Raw genomic sequence first — 14190 nt, forward strand, 5'->3', positions numbered from 1 at the left:
CACAGCTGTGGCATTCGTGTCCTGGAACTGCTATCATTAGCTTCCACAAACCAGGTGGCTCTAACAACAGACACTGAGGGTCCTGCAATCCTGGAGAACTAAAGTCCAAAATCAAGTTGTCAGCAGGGCCTGCTCCCTCCAGAGGCTCTAGAGGAGGCTCCTTCCTTCCTCTTCCGGCTCCTGGTGGCCCCCAGAGTCCCTTGGTGCCTGGCTGCATCGCTCCAATCCCTGCCTTCCCCCTCACACAGTCTCTCCTCTGTGTCTGTGTCCAAATTTCCCCCTTCTTATAAGGACACCTGGCATTGGGTTCAGGGACGGCCCCTCGGTAAGTATGACTCATCTTAGATAATCACATCCGCAAAGACCCTGTTTCCAAATAGAGTCACATTCACAGATACCGGGGTTAGGACTCGAGCATATTGTAGGCGCAACTCACCCACACAGCTGTAGAGAAGCACAGCCACTCCCAAACCATGGGCAAGGGCAGCAGCGTGCACACTGAGCACTGTTTTGTTTTTTTTTTTCTTTTGAGATAGAGTCTTGCTCTATTGCCCAGGTTGGAGTGCAGTGGCATGATCTCAGCTCACCACAACCTCCGCCTCCTGGGTTCAAGTGATTCTCCCGCCTCAGCTTCCCAAGTAACTGGGACTGCAGGCGCGCACCACTACACCCAGCTAATTTTTGTATTTTTAGTAGAGACGGGGTTTCACTATGTTGGCCAGGCTGATCGCGAACTCCTGACCTCATGATCCACCTGCCTCGGCCTCCCAGTGTGCTGGGATTACAGGCGTGAGCCACTGCGCCCAGCCAGCGCTCTGTTCTTTCTCCAATGGCCCCACTGCAATTCCCTGGACAAGAGAGCCCCTGAAGCAGGCTGTAGGGCTCAGGCCGCGGCACAGAGATGGGCAGAGGGAGCCCAACAGCTGTGAGTGGGAGGGGGCAGCTCTGCCCCACACACCCCTCCCTCAGAAGAGCCAGAAGAGAGAAAATGGTCTCCTCCCACGTGGGGTCTTTGAAGCAGCCCACAGGTGCTGGTGACTCTGGCCGCAGTGTGGTTGCCTGCAGGACTGTCCCCAGGCCCTGGAGACCCACCTTCTCCTCTCAGCCAGCACCCTCGGCTTTGCCCAACCACAGTAAAGCTCCAAATTCCCCAATTCTCTGAGTACTTTGATGCAAAACTGCCAAATGGGGAAGTGATTCTGCTGAGGTGATGAGCACCTGGGGCTGGGACGGAGCAGCATAGAGGGATGGGTGTGATCAGGGGGGCCCCTGCACCCCACTGCAGCCCCAGGTGGACCTTGGATGGCAGCAGAGCCTCTTCTGCTGCAGGAGGAAGTCAGGTCCTTTCACCTAAAACCTGTCATGAGCTCGGGCGGCTCCAGTGCTGGGCGCCGATTAGAAAACAAGCCAGGGAAGGCCAGGTGCAGTGGCTCACGCTTGTAATCCCAACGCTTTGGGAGGCCGAGGTGGGCAGATCACCTGAAGTCAGGAGTTCGAGACCAGCCTGGCCAACATGGTGAAACCCCCGTCTCTACTAAAAATGCAAAAATTAGCCAGGCATGGTAGCACACGCCTGTAGTCTCAGCTACTCAGGAGACTGAGGCAGGAGAATTGCTTAAGCCCGAGAGGCGGAGGTTGCAGTGAGCAGAGATCACACCATTGCACTCCAGCCTGGGCAACAGAGTGAGACTCCATCTCAAAAAAAAAAAAAAAAAAAAAAAGAGGGATTGAGACCCTAACGTAAAACCCAAAACTATCAAAACCCTGGAAGACAACGTAGGCAATACCATCCTGGACCCAGGAACGGGCAGAGATTTCATGAAGACGACGCCAAAAGCAATTGCAACAAAAGCAAAAATTGACAAGTGGGATCTAATTAAACTTAGATCCTGCTGCAAGTACTTCCTCCCGGGCCCAGCTGTTCATTTTCCCCATGTTTTCCCAACTCACTCATCACCTGGTCTCTGCTGCCTCTTGCTTCGAAGGCTCCAATCACACAGCGGCAGCTTATCAATCCGTCTCTCACCCCGATGGATTCTCAGCCCGGAGCGGAGCAGCCCAGGCGGGCATGTGTGCAGGACTCAGAGAAGAGCTCCGTAGGAGGGTTTTGCACAGCAAAAGAAACGATCAACAGAGTAAACAGACAACCTGCAGAATGGGAGAAAATATGTGCAAATTATGCATCTGACAAAGGTCTAAAATGCAGCATCTATAAGGAACTTAAACAAATATAGAAGAAAAAACAACCCCATTTAAAAGTGGGGAAAGGACATGAACAGACACTTTCCAAAAGAAGACATACATGCAGCCAACAAACATAAGAAAAAAAGCTCAATATCACTGTTAGAGAAATGCAAATCAAAACCACAATGAGATACCATCTCACACCAGTCAGAAAGGCTATTATTGTTATTTTTTTTGAGACTGAGTCTTGCTCTGTTGCCAGGCTGCAGTGCAGTGGTGCAGTCTTGGCTCACTGCAACCTCCGCCTCCTAGGTTCAAACGATTCTCCTGCCTCAGCCTCCCAAGTAGCTGGGATTACAGGCATGTGCCACCATGTCAGTGTAATTTTTGTATTTTTTTTTTTGCAGAGATGGGGTTTCACCATGTTGGCCAGGCCGGTCTTGAACTCTTGACCTCTTGATCTGCCCGCCTCGGCCTCCCAAAGTGCTGGGATTACAGGCATGAGCCACCATGCCCAGCCCAGAATTGCCATTATTAAAGTCAGGCTGGGTGCCGTGGCTCACGGCTGTAATCCCAGCACTTAGGGAGGCTAAGGCGGGCGGATCACGAGGTCAAGAGTTCAAGACCAGCCTGGGCCACATGTCGGAACCCCATCTCTACTAAAAATATAAACATCAGCTGGACGTGTTGGTGCACGCCTGTAATCCCAGCCACTCCAAAGGCTGAGCCTCGAGAATTGCTTGAACCAGGGAGGCAGAGGTGGCAGTCAGCCGAGATTGCACCACCGCACTCCAGCCTGGGCGACAGAGCAAGACTCTGTCTAAAAAAAAAAAAAAAGGACAGGGACTGATCACTCACAACAACCCTGACTGCAGCTCCTTTGGGAGCACCGTCTCTGTGTCCAGGGCTTGTCTGCCTGGAGCTTCTCCCGGGAGGCCCGGTGCACGCATGGAAACATTCCTTCCCTTCCCAGGCTCCCCTTTCAAGGATGTAATGGATTTATCATGGATCCATTTGCCAGCTTTTCCACCATGCCAACTGCACGCCAGCTGTGCTGCCGGGGCCCTTACATCCTGGGTCAGGATACGTCCAAGGCCTCATTTCAATACAGAGTTATTTATTTTATTTATTTTATTTTATTTTATTTTTTTGAGATGGAGTCTCACTCTGTCACCCAGGCTGGAGTGCAGTGGCGCGATCTCAGCTCACTGCAAGCTCCACCTCCCAGGTTCATGCCATTCTCCTGCCTCAGCCTCCCAAGTAGCTGGGACTACAGGCGCCCGCCACCACACCCAGCTAATTTTTTGTATTTTTAGTAGAGACGGGGTTTCACCATGTTAGCCAGGATGGTCTCGATCTCCTGACCTCATGATCTGCCCGCCTCAGCCTCCTAAAGTGCTGGGATTACAGGCGTGAGCCGCCGCACCCGGCCCTAGAGAGTTATTTATAAGTGCACAGTGATAATGAATGTTCAGTCACGTCAAACATTACATTGTCTTTACATCTTCTCATAGGGAACGTTGAAACATTTTGCGATAGCTTGAATTCAAACCATTGCACTCACAGCACCGCTACGTGTCTCCAGCCTCACCTGGGGAGTGAGCAAATGCCAGACACCCTCCTACGGAGCTATTCTCTGAACCCTCCACACAGGCTCGGCTGGGCTGCTCCGCTCCGGGCTGAGAGAGTGATTGATAAGCTGCCGCTGTGTGATTGGAGCCTTCGAAGCAAGAGGCAGCAGAGACCAGGTGATGAGTGAGTTGGGAAAACATGGGGAAAATGAACGGATGGGCCAGGGAGGAAGCACTTGCCGCAGGAAGCCACCCCCAGCCCAGGCTGCTGGGGCCTGAGACGCTGAACACAGCTGCTGTTTGCCAAGCATTCTGGTTACACTTTTGTTGTGGGATCTGTAACCTGGGGGCGGTTGCCTGGCTACTGCCAAGACAGGAACATGTGTCCCTGGTGACATCTGGACCTGAGCCATCTCAGTGTGGAAGTCATGGCCAGAGAGGTTTCTGGAACCTGAGACCTTGACTATCACCCTACCCTATCTCTCTTTCTCCTGGCGACCTGGAATTCCAGGTTGCAAAGGGTCTTACAGGTGTCTAACCCAAACCCATGGCCTGCACTAAACTTTGACTCTGCTCTGTGGCCCCCAGCGGCGGCCCCAAGGTCTCCTTCCATCCTCACCCATCCTTGGTTGGTGAACACGAACCCTCTCATAGACCCACAGGGAAAGCCTTGTAGGTCCTGCAGCGGCTGCTCCCAAGACAGTCTTTGGGTTTTCTTGACACTGTTTTCTTCTCCTCCAAAGACATTCCCCCTTAGACTGGGCATGGTGGCTCACACCTGTAATCCCAGCACTTTGGGAGGCCGAGGCGGTGGATCACTTAAGGTCAGCAGTTTGAGACCAGCCTGGCCAACATGGTGAAAACCCTGTCTCTACTAAAAATACAGTAATTAGCTAGGCGTGGTGATGTACGCCTGTATTCCCAGCTACTTGGGAGGTTGAAGCAGGAGAATTGTTTGAACCTGGGAGGTGGAGGTTGCAGTGAGCCAAGATCATGCCATTGCACTCCAGCCTGGGTGACAGAGCAAGACTCTAAAATTAAAAAATTTAAAAAACCCAAAAATGTTGCCCTTTCTTGGGACCTCCTCAAAGTGTGTGCCTGGGATATGAAGATAAAAATAAGACCCAGAGACTTGGGGTGAAGAACCGGAACCTGGCCACATGTCCATTCCCTCCTTGCGTCAGGGAGGGAGAAGAGCTGGCCACGCTTGGAGTTCCCAAGAGTTCTTCAGGTGCCTTTCCCACCCTCCCACCTTGATATCTTTCCTCCTGGGCTTGCCCTTGGCCCCTGAAATTCTATCATCAAAGCTTTATTGCAGGCCAGGTGCGGTGGCTCACGCCTGTAGTCTCAGGACTTTGGGACACCAAGGTGGGTGGATCACCTGAGGTCAGGAGTTCGAGACCAGCCTGGCCAACATGGTGAAACCCCATCTCTACTAAAAATACAAAAATTAGCTGGGCATGGTGGCACACGCCTGTAATCCCAGCTACTTGGGAGACTGAGGCAGGAGAATTGTTTGAACCCGGGAGGTGGAGGCTGCAGTGAGCGGAGATCACTCCACTACACTCCAGCCTAGGCAACAAAGCGAGACTCTGTCTCAAAGAAAAAAAAAACCTTTATTGCTTTCGGTCAAAAGACCCAAAACAGGCCAGCTGAGGTGGTTCACGCCTGTAATCCCTGTGCTTTGGGAGGCTAAGGTGGGAGGACCACTTGAGCCTGGAGTTCAAGACCAGCCTGGGCAGGAGTTCAAGACCAGCCTGGGCAACATAGAGAGACCTTGTCTCAGTAAAAAATTTGAAAATTACGGCCAGGCGCGGTGGCTCACGCCTGTAATCCCAGCACTTTGGGAAGCCGAGGCGGGCGGATCACGAGGTCAGGAGATCGAGACCAGCCTGGTGAACACGGTGAAACCCTGTCTCTACTAAAAATACAAAAAATTAGCCAGGTGCGGTGGTGGGCGCCTGTAGTCCCAGCTACTCGGGAGGTTGAGGCAGGAGAATGGCGTGAACCCGGGAGGCGGAGCTTGCAGTGAGCCGAGATTGCGCCACTGCACTCCAGCCTGGGAGACAGCAAGACTCTGTCTCACAAAAAAAAAAAAAAAAAAAAAAAAAAAGAACAGAAAAGGCTACATGGCTGTGGACATCTCACTGCCTGCCCCCCTCCGCCCTTTTTTTTGAGATGGAGTTTCTCTCTTATTGCCCAGGTTGGAGTGCAGTGGCACCATCTCGGCTCACTGCAACCTCCACCTCCCGGGTTCAAGCAATTCTCATGCCTCAGCCTCCAGGGTAGCTGGGATTACAGGCGGCCACCACCATGCCTGGCTAATTTTTGTATTTTTAGTAGAAACGGGGTTTAGCCATGTTGGCCAGGCTGGTCTCGAACTCCTGACCTCAGGTGATCCACCTGCTTCAGCCTCCCAAAGTGTTAAGATTACAGGTGTGAGCCACTGTGCCCGGCTTGTCTCTTCTTTAGGTTTGGTTTTCTGTGACCCCTATTTTTTTTTTTTTTTTGAGACGGAGTTTCCCTCTTGTTGCCCAGGATGGAATGCAATGGCGCGATCTTGGCTCACCACAACCTCTGCCTCCCGGGTACAAGGAATTATCCTGCCTCAGCCTCCCTAGTAGCTGGGATTACAGGCATGTGCCACCATGCCTGGCTAGTTTTGTATTTTTAGGAGTTTTGTATTTAGTAGTTTTGTATTTTTGTATTTTAGTAGAGGGTTTCTCTGTGTTGGTCAGGCTGGTCTTGAACTCCCGACCTCAGGTGATCCGCCCGCCTCAGTCTCCCAAAGTGCTGGGATTAAGGCATGAGCCACCGCGCCCAGTCTTTTTTTTTTTTTTTTTCCAGACAGAGTCTCGCTCTTGTCGCCCAGGCTGGAGTGCAATGGTGCGATCTCCGCTCACTGCAACATCTGCCTCCTGAGTTCAAGCAATTCTCCTGCCTCAGTCTCCTGAGTAACTGGGATTACAGGCATGTGCCACTGCGCCTGGCTAATTTTTTTATTTTCAGTAGAGACAGGGTTTTGCCACATTAGCCAGGCTGGTCTTGAACTCCTGACCTCAGGTGATCCACCCGCCTCAGCCTCCCAAAGTGCTGGGATTACAGGCGTGAGCCACCACGCCCAGCCTGACCCTCTATTTTAATGCAGACTTTTTAAGTGTGATGTACATGCCCTAAGTGTCCACCGTTTGATGAATTTCACAAAGGGGCCATTGCCGTGTACCCAGCACTAAGGTTGAGAATCAGAGTGAGGCCCCACACAGAAGTCCCTCGGTTAGAACCCTTTTCCGTCATGTGCCACGCAGAAGAGGCCATCCCCCAAAATGCACACCCACCTGGAACTCCAGAATGTGGCCGTGTTTGGAAGCAGGGTCTTTGCAGATGGAATGAGCTAGGATGAGGTCATGCTCATCTTAGTGTGGTAGGTGGGCCCTAAATTCTACGACTAGGCCCTTTTAAGGGGAGGGAGAGGGAGATACACACATGCAGGGGAGAGGTTGCGTGAAGGCCAAGGTTCAGACCAGAATGGTGCAGCCACCCACCAGGGGAGCGCAAGGACCCTCCCCAAGAGCCCTCAGAGGGAGCACAGCCTTGCTGTCACCTTGACCCCAGACATCTGCCTCCAGAACTGGGACAGTGCATTCCTGTTCTCTCAGCCACCCCGTTTGTCCATTTGTGGTGGATGTAACTGCAGCCAGAGGGCACTCACACTGCCCCATGGCCACATAGCTGCTGGCCAACAGAAGGGAGGAACAGCTGTGGGCCCCCTCTGACCAAAGGCAAGCTGTGGGCTCAGCGGACAGCCGCCGGCAGCCACCTGAGGACAGCAAGGCTCAGGGTTCGCACCATCTGGGCCACACCCCTCAACGTCCACTCCAGACCTGGACCAAGCCAGGCAGCCAGCAACTCCCACCCTGAGCAGCTCCTGGAAGGGACAGGAGCTGTGACAGCCACAATAATAACATTCATCGGCTGGGCGTAGTGGCTCATGACTGTAATCCCAGCACTTTGGGAGGCCGAGGCGGGCAGATCACCTGAGGTCAGGCGTTCGAGATCAGCCTTGCCAACATGGTGAAACCGCATCTCTACCAAAAATATAACAATTAGTAGGGCATGGTGGCATGCGCCTGTAATCCCAGCTAATAGGGAGGCTGAGGGATGAGAATCGCTGGAACCCAGGAGTCAAGGGCTGCAGTGAGCTGCAATTGCACCACTGCACTCCATCCTTGGCGACAGCAAGACTCTGTCTCAAGTAAATAAATAAATAAATAAATACAACATTCTTCGCAGGCCACCATTGTTGGAGTTGTCCTAGGTACCCAGCTTCCTGCTCAAAGCTGCAGGCAAAGTGTTGGGGTCATACAGGACTTGCCCCAGAACAGGAAACCCAAGTCAAACTGTGGAAGCTGTGAGGACATCTGTTGGTTTCTGCAACTGGACGTCTGGAGGGAGTGTGAACTTCCGGTGGCATCTGCTTCTCCCTTCCACTCCTGGGGCTCCAGCATGTTGGGCCTCTCTCAGGATGGGCTGGAGCACCGGCAGCTTCAGGCCTCAGGGGCCTTCGGCAACGTCCAGAGGAAGGAAACTGCCTGTTTCAGGAGCCTGTGGCACTAAGAGGAAGCCTTCGGCAGATGCAGCCAGCAGGCTTCCCCACGGACCCCAGAGGCACAGCTGCTCCTGCCGGGAAGGGGTGTAATTTCAACCACGGAGCAGCCACAGCCCTGCAGCAGCTGTGGGCTTGAGCTCCCCAGAAGCGCCTGGGATCAGGAAGGTGCGGTGGCTCCTGGAGTGCTGATGGGTGTGTCAGAGGCATGTGAACCAGAGCAACTCCATCTTGAATAGAGGCTGTAAAATGAGGCTGAGACCTGCTGGGCTGCATCTCCAGGTGATTAAGACATTCTAAGTCATAGGATGAGATAGAAGGTCGGCACAAGACACAGGTCATAAAGACCTTGCAGATAAGACAGGTTGCAATAAAGAAACCAGCCAAAACCCACCAAAACCAAGATGGTGTTGAGAGTGACCTCTGGTCGTCCTCACTGGTACACTCCCACCAGCTCCATGACAGTTTACCAATGCCCTGGCAATGCAGGAAGTTACCCTGTATGGTCTAAAAAGGGGAGGCATGAATAATCCACCCCTTGTTTAGCATATCATCAAGAAATAACCATAAAAATGGGCAACCAGCAGCCCTTGGGGCTGCTCTGTCTATGGAGTAGCCATTCTTTATTCCTTTCCTTTCCTTTTTTTTTTTCGAGACAGAGTTTCGCTTATGTTGCCCAGGCTGGAGTGCAATGGCGTCGTCTAGGCTCGCGGCAACCTCTGCCTCCTGGGTTGGGTATCAGTTTAGACTGTGAAGTCTGGCTGAAGCCAACGGATACAGGACACAACAGTAAGGATGACCCAAAAGTGTAAGGAATAAATATGTCTGCGTTTCCTTTGTTCACTGTCCTCTTGGGGCAAGACTGCTGGCAAGTGTACCCTTTCTGCAGAAAGTAAAAATTGCCTTGCTGAGAGAATTAAATATATGTTCAAGTGCTATTTCTTTATGGCACCAGGGAACAAGCATTTAGCATTTCTAACACGGGTTCAAGTGATTCTCCTACCTCAGCCTCCCCAGTAGCTGGGACTATAGGCACCCACCACCACACCTGGCTAATTTTTGTATTTTTAGTGGAGATGGGGTTTCACCATGCTGGCCAGACTGGTCTCGAACTCCTGACCTCAGGTGATCCGCCTGCCTGGGCTTCCCAAAGTGCTGGGATGACAGGCGTGAGCCCCTGTGCCTGGCCCGATTTATTCCTTTACTTTCCTAACAAACTTGCTCTCACTTTGCAGACTTGGCCTTAATTATTTCTTGCGTGAGATTCAAGGACCCTTATTGGGGTCTGGATCAGGACCCCTTTCTGGTAACAGATGTGCCTGGGGGAGAAGGGGCCAGGAGGAAGGTGATGCAGAGGCCACCTCCACTAACCCTCAACAGCGTACACCACCTCTGCCACTCCCACTTCACAGGCGAGAAAACCAAGGCTTAGTGAGGTGGGGCCAAGTGCTCAGCGGACACAGCTGGAGAGCGGCGGGCCAGGATTCCGCATAAAAAAAGCAGCCCTCTCAGATCCTGGGAGGACAAACAGGAGAGCTCATTCCCTATTCTCCAGCTTCCATCTCAAAGTCTCCAGGAACCCCCAGCAACCAAAATATTCTTGTAAGTGAATAAGGAAAAGCAAAGCCAACAGGTGATTCTCGATGCTCCCGTAGGCCACAGGGAGTGGAGAAGCACCACGCTCCAAGTGCCTGGACAGAGAGGGATCTGCCAACGGGAGCTCGGTCAGAAAGAGGAGGAGGGGGAACCAGGGCAGGGGGCAAAGAAAGAGAGTTCAGTGAGGGGGCAGCGCGTGCCAAGGCCTCAAGGAGTGTCCCGGGCATGGAATGTTCCGGCAACCAAGAGAAGGCCGTGTGGGTTTGAGTGCAGACAAGGGGAAAGCGGCTCAGCACAGCCAGGGAAAGCCAGCCAGAGCGAGGGACAACGGCCCAGGAATGGCTGGGGAGCTGCGGCTCTGTCTGGAAAGCAGTGGGCAGGCGTCACTGGCACCTGCTGCCATCTATGGATTCACCCAAGCCAAGGATGAAGATGGGGAACCAGCAGGCTCAGGACACAACATGGGCCCATCCCTCGTTGACTCCCATTAGCGGACAGCGACCCATGCATGAGCTGCTCTGGGGGACGGCAGCTTCTGGCTCAGGGGCCAGCCTGCGTGTCTCTGCCATGGCGGGTCATAACCTCATCAGCCTCCTTCCTGAAACCCGAATGCCGCACGCCTGCTGAGTTTCTCAGGATCTCACAAATCCTACCCCAGTCCCCAACATCCTGGCCAGCCTGACAGTTACTTCCTGGAGCATCTTCCAGAGTTCCGTCGGGTTTGCTGACCCTGGTTGAGTGATGGCATTTTCTAGCTCTTTCTGTCTGTACCCTAGAATGTAGCTTGTCCAAGCCCAGTGACTTAAGCCCAATCTATTCATTTCACCACTGTCCCCTGGCAGGAGGAATTCCTCTGAAAAGACCCCAGGAGCCTGGCGAGGGGTACGCTGGGGAGGCAGCTGGTGACAGGGCCTGGGCAGAAAGCCTGCTTTTCACTAAGAATTCTTTGAACCTTTTGAATTTTGTACTATTTGCATACACTGCCTATTCAAAAATAAGTAATTAATTGAAACAATGAGATCATTCTCTTTGATACAAAAAGGCAAAACCCTAACCGGAGTCCTGTCGTTCTGCTGTTATCTCTTCCCTGGCTGGAATCTGGTCACCCCAAACTCCCCACGCCCCAGCCTCAGTGTCTCCATCTGTAAACCAAGGCCCAGGCCCTCGGACCTTGGTGGGGGGGGCTCCACTTTGTGAGTCTGACTCGTCAGAGCCTGAAGCTGTGGCCCGGGCCCCTGTCTCCGTCCCACTCGCAGGCTGGTTAAATCCTGGGAGTCAAAACCTCCAGGAGCAGGTTCTGTGGTCTGAGAGTCCAGGACAGCTTGTCACTCAGCAAGACAGCCGGGCCGGGGCCGGGGTGGGGGGGCGCCAACCAGGGCGACCGAGGACACCAAGGTGGGGCCTGTGCGTGAGGTGCCCCCAGGAGTCTCATTGGAAGCTCCAGGAAGGTCACAAGAGGTCCCTCCTCCCAGGTGGCCCCTAAAGAGGCCAGCACACAGTCCATGGAGGAAGAGGCACAGAATCAATGAATCTGGCTTTCAAGGAGCGAATAAACTTAGGCTTGTTGGTGTCTCAAAGGCATCTGGTACGTAAATTGTTCTTGGGGTTCCTACTGGAGGCGTCAGCCCTTAGAGGCTGAGCAGCCAGGGACAACACCCCCGGGTGGCTGGCAGTGCCACCCGTTTCCTGCCAACCCACGACCCGTGGAGACCAGGATCAGCCTCTAGCATCCCTGGGTCAGCAGGAGAGACCCTTGTCCCTCCTCCACCCACACACTGGGGATCCCCATGCCTCCCTCATAGCTTGTGAGGAGCCGGGGGTCCGGGGTCAAAGTCAGATGCCGCGAGCTGGAGAGGAAGCGTCGGCAGACGTCCCCTGGGTGGGGTCCTGGGGTCTGCAGGTCACGTGGAGAAGGCACAGCAAGAACAAGACCGAGGCCAGACGGCAGCGTCAGCGCACGCTCCACAGCGGGCTTCCCGCAGCTCTGCACAGCACGGCGAATTTCCACCTAAGTGTGTCCACGGAGCCTCCACCAGATCAAAGCTGGAGACAGCCCCAGCTTCCCAGACAGCCTGACGACCCTCAAAACTGCATTTAAAAACCACTGTTTCGGTGAGTGGGTGAATCATTCACATGGTTCAAAATTCAAAAGGAACAGAATGATGTCGCCTGGAAATGCGTGTCCTGCCCCATCCCAGGGACTCAGGGTCCTGCACCTGAAACGGCCTTTGCAGAAGTCCTGTCAGTGAGACAATTAGAACACCAAGCTAAGCTAACCCAGCCCCCATCCTGCCCTTCCCTTAATTATTCCTGGGCTATTGGGCCAAGCTAACTTTGGAAGACATTTAGGCTACAGTTTAAATGGTTGATAATAGGCCTTGCCCCAAACCTGCTTTTGTAAAGCTAATGGGAGGTCCCCAGGCTTCCAGGAGGAGGGAACCAGAGACCTTATAAGGCGCAGACACAAAGGATGGTCGGCCATTATCCCGGAGGTTACAAATATGCAACTTCCCCCATTACTCCTGCAAGTAACACCACCGCTGTAGATGGAAGTATCTTCTGAGAGATCTTTCCAGGTTTTTTGCATGTCTGACACCCACAGCTCCACTCAGACCCCATGGCTCCACCTGGACCTACAGCCCTGCCCCTGTGGCCCCACCAGAAGCAATTCGGCTGCAGGAGGAAGGCTTCCACCCCTGTGATTTCATCTCCACCCCAACCAATCAGCAGCAAACATCTGTTACCTGGCCACCCCCACCTAAACCCCTAATCTAATCCGGTTGCGGTGACTCACGCCTGTAATCTCAGCACTTTGGGAGGCTGAGGCGGGCGGATCACAAGGTCAAGAGATCAAGAGTATCCTGGTCAACAAGGTGAAACCCCATCTCTACTAAAAATACAAAAATTAGCCGGGTGTGGTGGCGGGTGCCTGTAGTCTCAGTAACTCGGGAGGCTGAGGCAGGAGAATCGCTTGAACCTGGGAGGCGGAGGTTGAGGTGAGCCGAGATCATGCCACTGCACTCCAGCCTGGGTGACACAGTGAGATCCGTCTCAAAAAAAATAAAGAAATAAATAATAAAAAATTGTCACAAGGCTGGCCATGCCACAAGGGAGATGGAATTATTACTCAAATCAACCTCCCCGAAGGCATGGAGGTTAGGGGATTTTCAAAAACTAAATTTCTCCCAAAGCTAGCTTGGCCCATGCCCAGGAATGAAGGAAGCCAGCCAGCCTGCCTGTGAGGTGAGGAGCAAGATGGAGGCAGCCATGTCAGATTTCTCTTCCTGTCATAATTTTGCAAAGGCGGTTTCAGGACAGGGCAGGAAGGGTCTGTAACCAGCAGGTGCTCGACAATGAAAAAAGGAGAGTAAGGCCACGCACAGCATCTCCACATCTAAAGTCCCGAGGAGGGGTGTCCTGCAGCAGGGGCAGAGGGAGAGACCACCAGGGGCCCTAGAAGGGGCGGTGCCTCGTGCAGCTCAGCAAGGAATCCATCTTCATCTCCACAGCGTGGAACTCAGCCAGTCCTGGAAAGCCCTCCCGTGTGTTCTGGAAACAGCTCACTGCAAACAGCCCCCTTCCCACAGGACTGAGATGAGACTCGCGGCTGCCGGGTCCGCCTAGGAGAAGGCCAGATCATGGCCTCATCAGTGATTCCCTGAGCTGTTTTGTTCCCACAGAAGCAGCAGAACAAAATGCTTGTTTAAAAAAACAACAAAAAAAGCTTGTTCAGCTTCTCTGCCTTCCCCAAACCCTGAAATGGGAGACCCCCCAGCCTAGTTCCCCCTGGGTCAGCCTGTAACCCCACCTTAGCCCCTGAGACTGGGCTGGCCAGGGGGGACCTGCTGTATCTGCTGCCCCTCGGGCCCCCTCACGCCACTCCCCCACCGATTCTTTCCAGCCCTGCTCCCTCTCTCCGTCAAAGAAAACCCCTTTCCCTGGCTCTGGAGGCCCAAGTTGGAGTGGTATGTACCCCTACTGTGAGGCGCTCCCCCAAGCCCTGCAATAATCCTTTTGGAATAAAGTTCCCCTTACTAAATCCGGATTTGTTTTTTATTTGACAATTTCTTCTCTGTGGAATTCTCAGCTCAACTCAAAGGACGGAGCCAAGCTTAGAAATAAAACAGGAGCAGCGTCAACAGAAGATGTCAGGAGTGGGGGCCTCGTTTCTGCGTGGTGAATTCTGAGACCAGGGCACACTGTCCCAAGAGGGCAGTAGACGCTGGGGAAAGTGTC

The sequence above is a fragment of the Pan paniscus genome, chromosome 18 (genome assembly GCF_029289425.2).
Source record: "Pan paniscus chromosome 18, NHGRI_mPanPan1-v2.0_pri, whole genome shotgun sequence".
NCBI lineage: Eukaryota > Metazoa > Chordata > Mammalia > Primates > Hominidae > Pan > Pan paniscus.